General features: G+C 40.5%; 1 protein-coding gene across 2 annotated transcripts in view; it reads right to left on the reverse strand.

The window, feature by feature from the left end:
• Positions 1-13,217, reverse strand: part of CDH20 (cadherin 20) — a 495,759-nt gene that overhangs the window by 235,399 nt on the left and 247,143 nt on the right. The window lies entirely within an intron of this gene.

The following is a 13,217-nucleotide window of genomic DNA, read 5'->3' on the forward strand; positions in this document are numbered from 1 at the left end:
AATTGACCCTCCAACAGTCCTTAGCGAGGAGGATGAAGTACGACAGCAGTCATCCTGAAGCAAAACGTATAACTGAGGCCTTGACTGCTATGTTGGTGTTAGACGTGCGTCCGGTATCCGCCATTAGTGCAGTGGGATTTAGACAATTGATGGAGGTAGTGTGTCCCCGGTTCCAAATCCCGTCTAGATTCCACTTCACTAGGCAGGCGATACCGAGACTGTACAGAAACGTCAGAAAAAGTGTCCTCAGTGTCCTGAAAAATGCCGTTGTACACAATGTCCACTTAACCACGGACATGTGGACAAGTGGAACAGGGCAGACTAAGGACTATATGACTGTGACAGCCCACTGGGTAGATGTATCACCTTACGCAGCAACAGCAGCAGCGTCACCAGTAGCAGCATCTCAGAAACGCCAGCTCGTTACAAGGCAGGCTACGCTGTGTATCACCGGTTTCAGTAAGAGGCACACCGCCGACAACCTCTTAGAGAAACTGAGGGAATCATCGCCCAGTGGCTTACCCCACTTAGACTCTCCTGGGGATTTGTGATATCTGACAACGCCACCAATATTGTGCGGGCATTACATCTGGGCAAATTCCAGCACGTCCCATGTTTTGCTCACACAATAAACTTGGTGGTGCAGAATTTTCTGAAAAGCGACAGGGGCGTGCAGGAGACGCTTTGGGTGGCCCGAAAAATTTCTGGCCACTTTCGCCATTCAGCGACTGCGTGCCGAAGACTGGAGCGCCAGCAAACACTCTTGAACCTGCCCCGCCATCACCTGAAGCAAGAGGTTGTGACGCGGTGGAACTCAACCCTCTATATGCTTCAGAGGATGGAGGAGCAGCAAAAGGCCATACAAGCCTATACATCCACCTATGACATAGGCAAAGGAGGGGGTATGCACCTGACTCAAGCGCAGTGGAGAATGATTTCCGTGTTGTGCAAGGTTCTCCAGCCCTTCGAACTTGCCACACGTGAAGTCAGTTCAGACACAGCCAGCTTGAGTCAGGTCATTCCCCTCATCAGGCTTTTGCAGAAGCAGCTGGAGAAAGTGAAGGAGGAGCTAAGACGGAGCGATTCCGCTCGGCATGTGGGACTTGTGGATGAAGCCCTTCATTCGCTTTGCCAGGATTCCAGGGTGGTCAATCTGTTGAAATCAGACCACTACATTTTGGCCACCGTGCTTGATCCTAGGTTTAAAGCCTATGTGGTGTCTCTCTTTCCGGCCGACACAAGCCTGCAGAGGTGCAAAGACCTGCTGGTGAACACACTGTCAGCTGAAGCGGAACGTGACACGTCAACGGCTCCTTCTTCATTTTCTCCCGCAACTGGGGCTGCCAGGAAAAAACTTAGGTATCCTAAGCAACCCGCTGGCGGTGATGCAGGGCAGGCAGGACCAAGTTTGGACATCTGGTCTGGACTGAAGGACCTGGCAACAATTTCTGACATGTCTACTGTCACTGCATATGATACTGTCACCATTGACAGAATGGTGGAGGATTACATCGGTGACAGCATCCAAGTAGGCATGTCAGACAGTCCATACCTGTACTGGCAGGAAAAAGAGGCAATTTGGAGGCCCCTGTACAAGCTGGCTCTATTTTACCTGAGTTGCCCCCCCTCCAGTGTGTACTCCGAAAGAGTGTTTAGTGCAGCCGGGAACCTTGTCAGCGAAAGGCGTAGGAGGTTGCTTCCACAGAATGTGGAGAAGATGATGTTCATCAAAATGAATTATCAGCTCTTCCAGGGAGACCAGCCTCCAGAAGGTACAGAGGGACCTGTGGTGGTGGATTCAAGTGGGGACGAGTTAATACTTTGTGAGGATGAGGATGTACACACTGAAGAGGGTGAGGAATCGGTGGATGAGGAGGATGAGGATGACATCTTGCCTCCGTAGAGCCAGTTTGTGCAGGGACACATTAATTTCCAGCTTGTTTTGTGGGGGCCCAAACGAACCAATCATTTCAGCCACAGTTGTGTGGCAGACCCTGGCGCTGAAATGATTGATTTGTTAAAGTGTGCATGTCCTGTTTATACAACATAAGGGTGGGTGGGAGGGCCCAAGGACAATTCCATCTTGCACTTCTTTTTTTTCTTTGCATTATGTACAGTTTGGGGCCTAGTTTTTCTAACTGCCATCCTGTCTGCCACTGCAGTGTCACTCCTAGATGGGTCACGTGTTTGTGCCGCCCACTCGTGTCGCTTAGCATAGTCATCCAGCTACCTCGGTGCAACCTTTTGGACATGAAAACACTATTGTGAGGTGTGAGGTGTTCAGAATAGACTGGAAATGAGTGGAAATTAAGGTTATTGAGGTTAATAATAGCATAGGAGCAGAGAAACCAACAAATTATGTGATTTTAGCTGTTTTTATGCTTTTTTAAAAAAAAATACAGATCCAAAACACAAAACCCAGAACCCAAAACACGGAAGGGTGGTTTTGGCAAAACCAATCCAGATCCAAAACACGGAGAAAGATCCAGATCCAAAACCAAAACACAAAACACGAAAAGTGGCCGGTGCACACCCCTAGTATATACCAGTATTTTACACTACATTGGCTAATTGTTTTACTCTTTTATACTGATTTAAACTAATGCCTTTAATTTGTAACATTCTGACAAATAAACAACTTTACATTTATTGAGTATAACGATTACTGCAAAGGGCAAGGAGAAATCCAAGCCCCTGGATTATGAAGCAGTCAGTGGGAATGCTATATCGGTCCCACAAGAAGTGTAATGTCCTAAACTGTACACGATTTCTCATGGCAGATAAAGAAAAACGTATAGTACAGTAATTCAGTGTCTATTATAGAGAATACTTGCAGTTAGCGAAATCCCAATGCATATCTTCTTTACTTTTGTTGTACAGTATGTCTTCTAATCCTTTCCTTAGAAGATTTCTTTGATTTACGTGTATGGTGATGGAGATAAATAATATAGTACAAATGAAGTATAAAATGGAAGTTTTACAGTACAAAATGTAACCTTCTAGTTTATAATGCATTCAGTAATAATGCTTACTTGTGCTAAATATATTGTTAGCTTGACTTATTGCCTACATGTTGTTTTCTTAAAATAAACAAGGTTCATTCTATTTTTAACAGTCTTTATTGGTCTAACTAGTTTGGCATAGTTAGAAGAACTCTGAACTGGTAAGTGTAGGGAGTGAACGTGTGTTGCTCTGTAACTGGTTAAATGTTTGTCAACTGCCATATTCAGCATAAAGATAACAATTTTATAAAATGATTGCAGAGAGCTGCCTATTTCAATACACTTTAATTTTTTATGCTGATTTATGTATACATATATAAATGCTATCTGTAATGCCTGGTGTTACCTGCCTTTTCTATTTATGTTTTCTCTCTGTTTCCATCAGCTCTCTTTCTCTCCATCTCTCTCCTATTCCCCCTCTCCACACCTTTGCCCCACCTCTCCTTCTCCCTCCTCTACTGTCTTGCTATCACTGCCCACTCACTCTCTCCTATGACATGGGTGTAAGGGGTTCTACTAACTGTCCTTACAGTTCAATGTGGTGATACAATTCTTTACCAGCAGTCAAATTTAGTAGATAGACACTGTTGATAGATAAGCCTGTGCAATAAAAACTAACATTTTTATTTCTGACACATGGTGTTTGTGTATTTATTTTATTGCATTTTTACAGGTGTACTACAGGTCCTAGCAGGCTCTGGATACCAGGGAAGTCTTGTACTTTTAGATTTAGAAACAGCAGCATACAGATACAGTTTAGGCATGTCAGGGCTTGCTGGGACCTTTAGTGAAACAGCTAAAATTTACTGAACCTTCAACTTAAGTTTTATTCACACGATGAATGCAAATAGCCCACATGCTTTAAACCCCATGTTGAACAGGCTAGGAATTGCTAACTCATACCCCTTTTACACCAGAGCAAAAACCTGGGTTATTGCTGAGTCTACCCGGGTTGCAGCTCAGTGTAAAAGGGTCCCTAAAAAATAACCCGGGTCAAGTGACCCGGCAATCCAACCCAGGTAGCTACCAGGGTCGGACCCAGGATGGACCTGGGTAATGGTGCTGTGAAAACGGTGGAATCCTGGTTATCCGACCTGGGTCATGTCTAAAATGAGCTAATTGGTTTTCCCACTTTTTATGACAAGTTTAGCAGGGCAGACCAAGGTTCTGGGTGAACGGGGCTGACCTGAGAATAACCCAGATTGATCATGCTGTGTAAATGGTGTCTGACCTGGGTTGGAACCATGTCTGAAAACCCAGGTCGAACCCGGGTTTTTGGTGGAAAAGAGGTATTAATGACAGATGCACCATTACACTGTGTATCTCCAATTTTGCTGTTACCAGTCTAGGTAATGAATGATGAGGCTAAAAACCTCATCAATGATTATCATCATTAGTATGAATCTTTGCACCAGCCTTCAGGCACAAACAGCTGATATGCTAACTGCGCGAATTTGTGTGTCCTTACAGGTCTTTATCTCTCCACATTTATGTGACCACTCCTTTACAGAAATTGTTTTCCAGGTCTCAACACAGATGAAAATGATAAAATCACAAGTAAAAAACTGATAACAAATGTGGATCTTTTAAAAGATGTCAGTCAGTAATGAATACACCTGTTCTCCAGCACGAGTATGGAAAACATGCACTGTTAGGGTTCCCTGAAGACTGGATTTGGGAAAATGGCTCTAGATTGTAAACTCTTACAAGCAGGGCCCCTCTACTCTCTGGGGTATATTTATTAAAGTGTGGGTTTTTAGAAGTGGAGTTGTTGCCCATAGCAACCAATCAGATTCTAGCTATTATAGTCTAGAAGGGGCTAGATAAATGATAGGTAGAATCTGATTGGTTGCTATGGGCAACAACTCCACTTCTAAAAACCCGTACTTTAGTAAATTTAACTTTTTTGCCAGTTTGAAAGTAATTGATCTGGTTCTCTATGATTTGTTTCTCTGTATAATTATTTTTATGTTTGATTTTATATATTTATTGTCTGGTGGTGCTATGTATTTTTTTCTGTGGCAACTTACAAATATACAATGAAGTGGATAACGGCACCAGGTATAACAAAGCATACTATACTTGGAGCCATATATCTTTGATCATTTTATAATTGACACATGGATGGTTCAATCACATTGGGCCTGATGTTGTGGTAGACATCTTTTGCCGCAGCCACATCTTTTTGTCAATGCCGCAGTTCATTCTGATCATACTGAGATGTCCACTTGCAGCGGCGCTTATCCATCTGAGTACCTCTTTAGTCCCCACCATTGGTCACACCATCTAAGTTTGCACCAGTCCTATGGCAGACACAGTTTCTCAATCTGAACATGGCTTCCTGTGTATGAACATGGCGTCCTGTGTATGAACATGGCATCCTGTGTATGAACATGACATCCTGTGTATGAACATGGCGTCCAGTGTATGAAATGGCGTCCTGTGGATGAACATGGCGTCCTGTGTATGAACATGGCGTCCTGTGTATGAACATGGCGTCCTGTGTATGAACATGGCGTCCAGTGTATGAAATGGCGTCCTGTGGATGAACATGGCATCCTGTGTATGAACATGGCGTCCTGTGTATGAACATGACATCCTGTGTATGAACATGGCGTCCAGTGTATGAAATGGCGTCCTGTGGATGAACATGGCATCCTGTGTATGAACATGGCGTCCTGTCGATGAACATGGCGTCCTGTGTATGAACATGGCATCCTGTGTATGAACATGGCGTACTGTGTATGAGCATGGTGTCCTGTGTATGAACATGGCGTCCTGTGGATGAACATGGCGTCCTGTGTATGAACATGGTGTCCTGTGTATGAACATGGTTTCCTGTGGATGAACATGGCGTTCTGTGTATGAGCATTGTCATCAATTTCTACTACCTAGTGTATTGTTTTACCATTTTGGTGTATGAAAATCTCACTTATACTACATGAAATGTGCAATAGTAAAAGTATTACGTTTTTTATCTGTCTCTTTTCCAGGGTGGAACTATTCAAAGTGTACAATTCAATGAATATGCACTGAAAGGAAGAAAAGTGTCCATCAGGGCTCTGCTGTAGTTTAAAACTTTTTTTAATACAATATTTAATTTTTCACTCATGTGGGGTCTGACTGGACAGGTTCCACAGCAAATGAATGATATAGTTAAATGTAAGCACATGCTGGCTTGTAACTGCTCACTGGCAATAACTATTTGCATGTCAATAAAGTAAACCCTCATGATACAGTAATAGGAATAGAAATAAAAAATGGAATAGGAGGAAGACGGTACAGTGAAATGATTCACATGGAGTCAAGCAGGACCAAGGTGAAAGAGTGAAAGGGGCACAGTAATGGACTATTGCTGGGCATTACAAGTGATAATGGCAATAGTGAGCCTTACTACTGAGTGATACTTTAATTGTATATTGCAAGAAGATGGCATGTACTGAACAATGTTACTAATCATATTTTAATTGTTATTACATTTTAAAGGTATATTACAGGATATTCAACATTGTTGTGTGGATGGACTACCTATTAGGTGAGGGAGCTGGTAGCTTACTTTATTGTCGATGGGCACAGAGTGGTAAATTTTTAGGTGCAGTCAGCAGAACATCAATGATGGGAAAACTGAACCTGAATGGATTGGCTTTTCATCAATCAGGGCTCAGGGGCTGTCATGTTTAACCAATCAGGTCTCAGACTACAGCCTAATCAGGAGTCTTTGAGCTGAGCCATTTGTGGCTCAATGCATCAACATACTGCCCCCAGACCCTGCAACACATAGACCCTAGGCTCTGTCAACATCAGGTCCCACTAACAACATGCAGTCAGATTGACAATCAATATGTTGATGCTTATGATGGGGTTGTGTACGGGATGCCAGTGCTTGGGATCCTGTTGGTAAGTATCCTAACCCTACTCAGCTTGAGCCCTCACAGACACAGCTGTTACCGCAACCAGTCAGCAGAACATCAATGATGGGAAAACTGAACCTGAATGGATTGGCTTTCATCAATCAGGGCTCAGGGGCTGTCATGTTTAACCAATCAGGTCTCAGACTACAGCCTAATCTGGAGTCTTTGAGGTGAGCCATTTGTGGCTCAATGCATCAACATACTGCCCCCAGACTTTGCAACACATAGACCTTAGGCTCTGTCAACATCAGGTCCCACTAACAACATGAAGTCAGATTGACAATCAAAATGTTGACGCTTATGATGGGGTTGTGTACGGAATGCCAGTGCTTGGGATCCTGTCGGTAAGAATCCTAACCCTACTCAGCTTGAGTCCTCACAGTTCTCCTTTGTACATAGTGGGGATATTTTCCTAAATTTTTTTTAAATATTTGTCGCAATACAGAACTTTAATAATCACAGCAGTTCCATGATTATTAATACATATGATAATAAATGATGGCCCTTTGCATCCCCTTCTCTCCAGCTTTCCCACCTAGCTATGCCTATATGCCTGTCAGCAGCCATATCACTTTTGGGTGCTTGAAGGCTGGTGCAAATACACTGATGTTGATAACGGCACCAGCGCTGGCTAGCCACTTCTAATTTCCTGACTGTATGATAGGTTCTTTCTATATTGCTATTGTTTATATTATATGATTTTGTGGCCATATTTTAGGATGCAACTACAGATACGTACGACTCACCTAATGGGCATAAGTATCCTATTTTTATGTGTAACTGTTTACAGCTTCTATCATAGTCTATCATTTACCTCCTTAGCGTCCCATTTTCGATTTGCAGAATAATATGTCAATGTAGACAAAAAACAAATTACATTTGGTATAAAAGTTTGATGTAAAACACAATCTTAAATAAAGCATGATGTTCTATTTTTGCTGACCTTTTTATGCATTTTTTAAACAATGCCTGATAACATTCAGTTGCCCATCCAGTTTGTGCTGTGTTTGTTCTAATGGATTGAAAAGTAATTGAGTTTGTTAGAGTGTGTGTATATTTTAGATTAGTTAAGAAACCTATGCATTTAAATGAAGACTGCAGACATAGTATATGTGTAATCCATCTTTTAAACTCAAAAACTCTTTTTACTTGTAGAACTTGGCTGCTTTTTGTTACTGCCAGTCAGAAATGCTGGAAACCAAACTTTCATTAGTATTTGCAGAACAGATGGAACAACATTGCATATGGTTTAAAGTTTTTTTTAACTCTGTCATAGTCCATTTTAGACATGAAAAGTGGTTTATCCAAACAAAAGCTACTTTCAAAAGCCCATTTAAAATCCACAGTCCTATTATTTCATTAAACTAATTTCCACAATAGCAGGTAGTGTAGTCAGAAAGCTGTTAAGCTCAGCTATTGTTCAAAACATATCAAATTAAATAACATTTAATGAGTTATAATATTCACACAGTATTGCTTTTTATCTATAGCACATTGTAAAATGTTTTATTTTCATTCAAAATTTTACACAAATCTTTTTTTTTTATATATACTTTGTACAGTTAGAATGGTGAAGAATTTATTCTGCAATCAATTTCACAATGTTCACTTTCTTTGTATTGCATTGACTATTATTTATTATAAATACAGTGACATGTTTTATTTTCAAAACTACAAAGCCAGAGACATTACAAGGTTTTCATATTTGTACAAGTTGATGGTTTTCTAATCTGTAATTTTAACTTTTTGAGTAGATTTCACAAGATATTCTATAACAATTGTAGTTGTCAACTATAGCTACTAGCTGTATGCTTTCCAAATGCCCTGAGGGGTTGAGCACATTCTTAAATATGCATTTACTCTACTCACTTATGATAGACTAAATACATATATGGATACTGTGGCAATTCTGTATACATTTTCTGGTAACACATCTATACTTCTATATATAAAACCATACTCTTTTTAGAACATGTAATACCCATAAAATGGAACAAAAATTATGACACTAAAAATCTTGATTACATAAGTTACAAAAAAGTGACCTCTGGTAGCATGTATGTCAGTACTTACAAAAGATGGTTTATTATGAAGATAACCCACAGCACATCATCCCTACATACGGCGATGTGACATAATGAATCAACATTTGTCTGCCATACATCACATACAGTACAGCACTGCATTTCCATTTGTATGACAAGTTTGCTTCTGTTCTGAAATATGCAAATCTTACTCCTGTTTATGTGCAGAAGACTGGGACTTTAATCTATTTAATCCACTTTAATCTATTCTTAATGGTGACTTTCCCCTCTGTAACCTCCTTTACCGGCAACCAAACCTAACTAACAAAGCCTTAAACCACTCCTCCCATTCCTAGTCATTCCTAATCTCATCTCTGTCCACCTTCCCTGTTACCTGTTCTGTTGTTCACTAGACCAGTCATACTCACCCATATTTTACTTCAGTTGCCCCATAGATGGCCATCAGTGGGATAACCATCAATTGTGCCATCAGTGATTACTATCAACAGCATGAAACCATTGATGGCAAATTATCAATGGTTTGCACCCATTAATGACCACTGCTGCTGGGAGGCACATTAGGCTTGGGTCAATCAGTGCATGGGGAGGGGCTTAGGTGGCCACTGGCGCTGCGCTAAGATCTATGTCACTGGTGCCGACAGGGAAAAAAATTCACTGCTAGTCTATCATCGATGTTGAAGAACCATCTGTGGCAAATCATTGATGACTGTAAACTTTTGATGGTCAATGGTCATCACTAATCTCCCTCACTGTGCACGGGGGAGGGTTTCATTACTTAAAGTATCAGAGCAGATCACAGTCCATATACACTGCTATTTATGAAGCTGTGAGAACAAAATGTTTTCAGAGCTTGACTCTGACAACTAAAACTGGTGGCTCACTCTTCCCACTTAGATCCCTCTGCTTCCCTCTGCTATGTGTGTCACTATATACAGATATATCCCCTCACATCTTTGCTGCAGTCGCGCCAAACAGTCCCCTCTCAGCTCTGGAATTGAATAGCCCCAGGCAATAAAGCCTGAGGCTACCATTCTTTTTCACCTCCATTAAATTAATTGAATTTCCCCCTTAGTCACTGAATCAGCATACGCAGTGCTATGATACACCGGCCACGGCTATATATATATATATATATTATAAATATGCATACATCGTAGTATCTAATTAAAAAAATATTAGACAAACTGTATATTTAATTTTACTTTTACAATATAATTTACATCGCTCTAGTGCTCTATACATTCACACAAATGCACACTAATCTCAAGATCGTTGACTGCATAGGTTCCAGCACTGTCAAATTATCCAATACCTTTGTCTTCTGCTGAAGTTGGTCTGCAGGTCTTCTCCCACCATACTCTTTGCTAGGACACCTGAACACCAGTGGCTGCACATTTCTCCATCCAAAACTCTCAGTCCATCTTATTGTTCTCTTTCTCTTCTGCCCCCAGCTAATTCTCTCTGTTCTGGCTTTAATCCCCTTGCTGTCCTTCCTCCCCAAACTAATTCTTCATGCTCTCCTGTAACCCCCTGCTACTGTCCCTCATGTGCACTTAGCCTGATTTCTCCTTCCTGTACTTTTGTGACAGATATGATCACGGCAATCAGAGAAGTTACAGTTTAAGGACAGCTAGCCAATCATCTGAATGTGTAGAAGAGCTCAGGCCAATAATATCAAGTTCACAAGGCAGACCCAATCACATTGGCTATTGCAAGTTTGCAAGCTTTTAATGCCTACCTGCAGCTGCTATCATAGGATTAAACAGCTGCAATTAGTTTCTGCAAAGGGGCATGTGTGGCTGAGGCCACCCCTTTATGCAGCAGCAGCATTGGTGAGGAATTCGGGCTGCCTATCCAATCCACAAACTGTATTCATCCAGCGATCCACAACTCATCCAGCACGCCCCCACTAATCTGTCCCACCCCCACATGCCCCCACCTCATGAAAAATACATTACACCTTGTATGGAAACACAGTGCAATGTGTTCCACGTGCATTAAAGCAGACAGGAATAGCTTGGAAATGCATACTTACTGAGAGGCCAATGAGATATTGGCCTGGGTCACATTACTACTGTGCCCCCCCCCCCCCCCCTAATTCAGCTCTGGGTTTATAGTCTTCTCAACCAAAAAGCACAAATTTCAAATTAATCTTTTAACAAATGTAATTTAGCAAATACTGTAGGGGCTACAGTATATATATTCTATAAGTAAAAAAAAGCTTTTAAAATATTAAAATGAAAAGGGTATTTGTATGCATTAAGTAAATAAAAAGAATAACAAACAATAACAAAATGTGATAATCAGAAGAGCAAACAATGGTTTCTAAGGAAAGTAAGCCTAATTATATGAAATATTTTTTTAATTATATAGCTAGAAAAAAAAAATTTCTGGGAAGGAGAGGGACCAATCCAATTGATTGCGAAGGGTGCGAGTTGCCATTGCCACAACGTTAAAGCACTTTTGTGTGAATTCAGGTTGCTGCCCTTGGAATGCTCTGCATACATGACAACAACAGTAAAAATAAGATCATAATTATAATAACTATGAATAATTTTATATTTAAATAATTAGTGAATAATTAATTAGCTTTATGGAAATCAAAGACCTATAGACTGAGACATAGTGAATTAGATATGTGTCCCTCTTTTTATAAGATCAAATGACAAGAAGAAGAAAAGTGTTTTATTACGGGGCAAACTGCTTAAGTAGTGTGCCCTGAAATATAACACAATTCTTCTTCTTGTCTTTCATTTGCTAAATCTGTTCTAGGGACCTCCTCTCAAAAGTGATTATGACGGTATAAGTTGTTATATTATTTTTACACATGAAATAGTAGTGACTTAATTGGAATATTGAGACATTTGAATTCTGTGCTCTTTCTCCTTCTCTATATTAATTAGAGATGAGCTGTGTGGTTATGCTGAAAACTGAACACACCCAAACTATGGAGTTCCGAGTTGAACCAAGTCCCAGCTTGGATCACTTTGGGGGTTTCAAGTAGAACTGAGGCCCTGATTCAGAGCCGCTCGCAAAAAGCGAGCGCTCGCTCTGAAACAGGGCGGACCATCATGACCATCGGGCTTGTGACGAGACCCTTGTGGTAAGGTCTCGTCTGCCACAAGCCCGAGTGAGCTGTGCTGTGAGGTGGTCAAAAATGACTGAAAATAACGGGAAATTAATATTATTGATGTTAATAATACTATAAGATAAAAAGGTCCACGTTTCATGATGTTAGCTGTTTTTATCAATTTTTAAAGTCATTCAGAACCAAAAAGTAACCAAAACACTTAAGGGTGGTTTTACCAAAACCAATACATGATGATGATGATGATGATTTAGAACCAAAACCAAAACACAGGATTCTGCGCACATCTTTAGTTACAACCCACTATCAGGCAAGGTACAAAAGTGGGGTTTACTGTCTGCTACAGTGAAATGAAAACTGGTGTCAATCCTAAAAACATTTATACTTCATTGACAGCAGTGACTGGTACATCTTCTAGGATATTTGACTCTTTTAGTCTTTTTCAAACAGTTTGTAATTGTAAATTCAATAATTACAGTAATACATACTTGCCAACTCTCCCTGATTGTCAGGAGACTCTCTGAAATAGTAGCAATCTCACTGACTCCCTGAAGAGTCTAGCAATCTCCCTGATTGCACCTTGCCCTCATTATGAAGCTGTTATATAAAAAAAACCAGAGACATTCAAATGGGATCATTAGTATCATTTCCCTGCATTGGTTATAAGGCACAATGAGCCCTATGGTTACATGCATTTTCAGAAAAGTATCAGTGTTTTTTAATCAACAAGTAGATCTTACTAACTGCTTTGGGGTTCATTTATAAATTTTATGCAAATCAATTTTATGACAAGTCTCTCAGATGTAGCAGTACACGTCCACTTTAACGCCGCAGTAATAGGTGTTTCTTTCACAATCTCCCTGAAATGCTTATTCAAAAGTAGGCAAGTATGCAGTAATAGGTACAGAGTTATTTGCTTTATCTTACTATATTCCCAAATCTGAATCAGGCCCTTAATTCAGCAACAATACATAATTTAAGAAAATAAAATACTGTATATGTCTAAATAAATGTATGTTACTCTCAAAAAACAGTAATCAGAGGCATAAAAGGCTATTCAAGTCAAGAAGGCTACTATAGAAGGATTATTGAACACTATTGATTACTAAGATGAAAGTCCTCCAAGTTTGTTTCTGTGTGTGTCAGTGGCTGTGCAAAGCACCATAGTTGA

Source organism: Taudactylus pleione, unplaced genomic scaffold, assembly GCF_031769625.1.
Source record: "Taudactylus pleione unplaced genomic scaffold, aTauple2 ptg000116l, whole genome shotgun sequence".
NCBI lineage: Eukaryota > Metazoa > Chordata > Amphibia > Anura > Myobatrachidae > Taudactylus > Taudactylus pleione.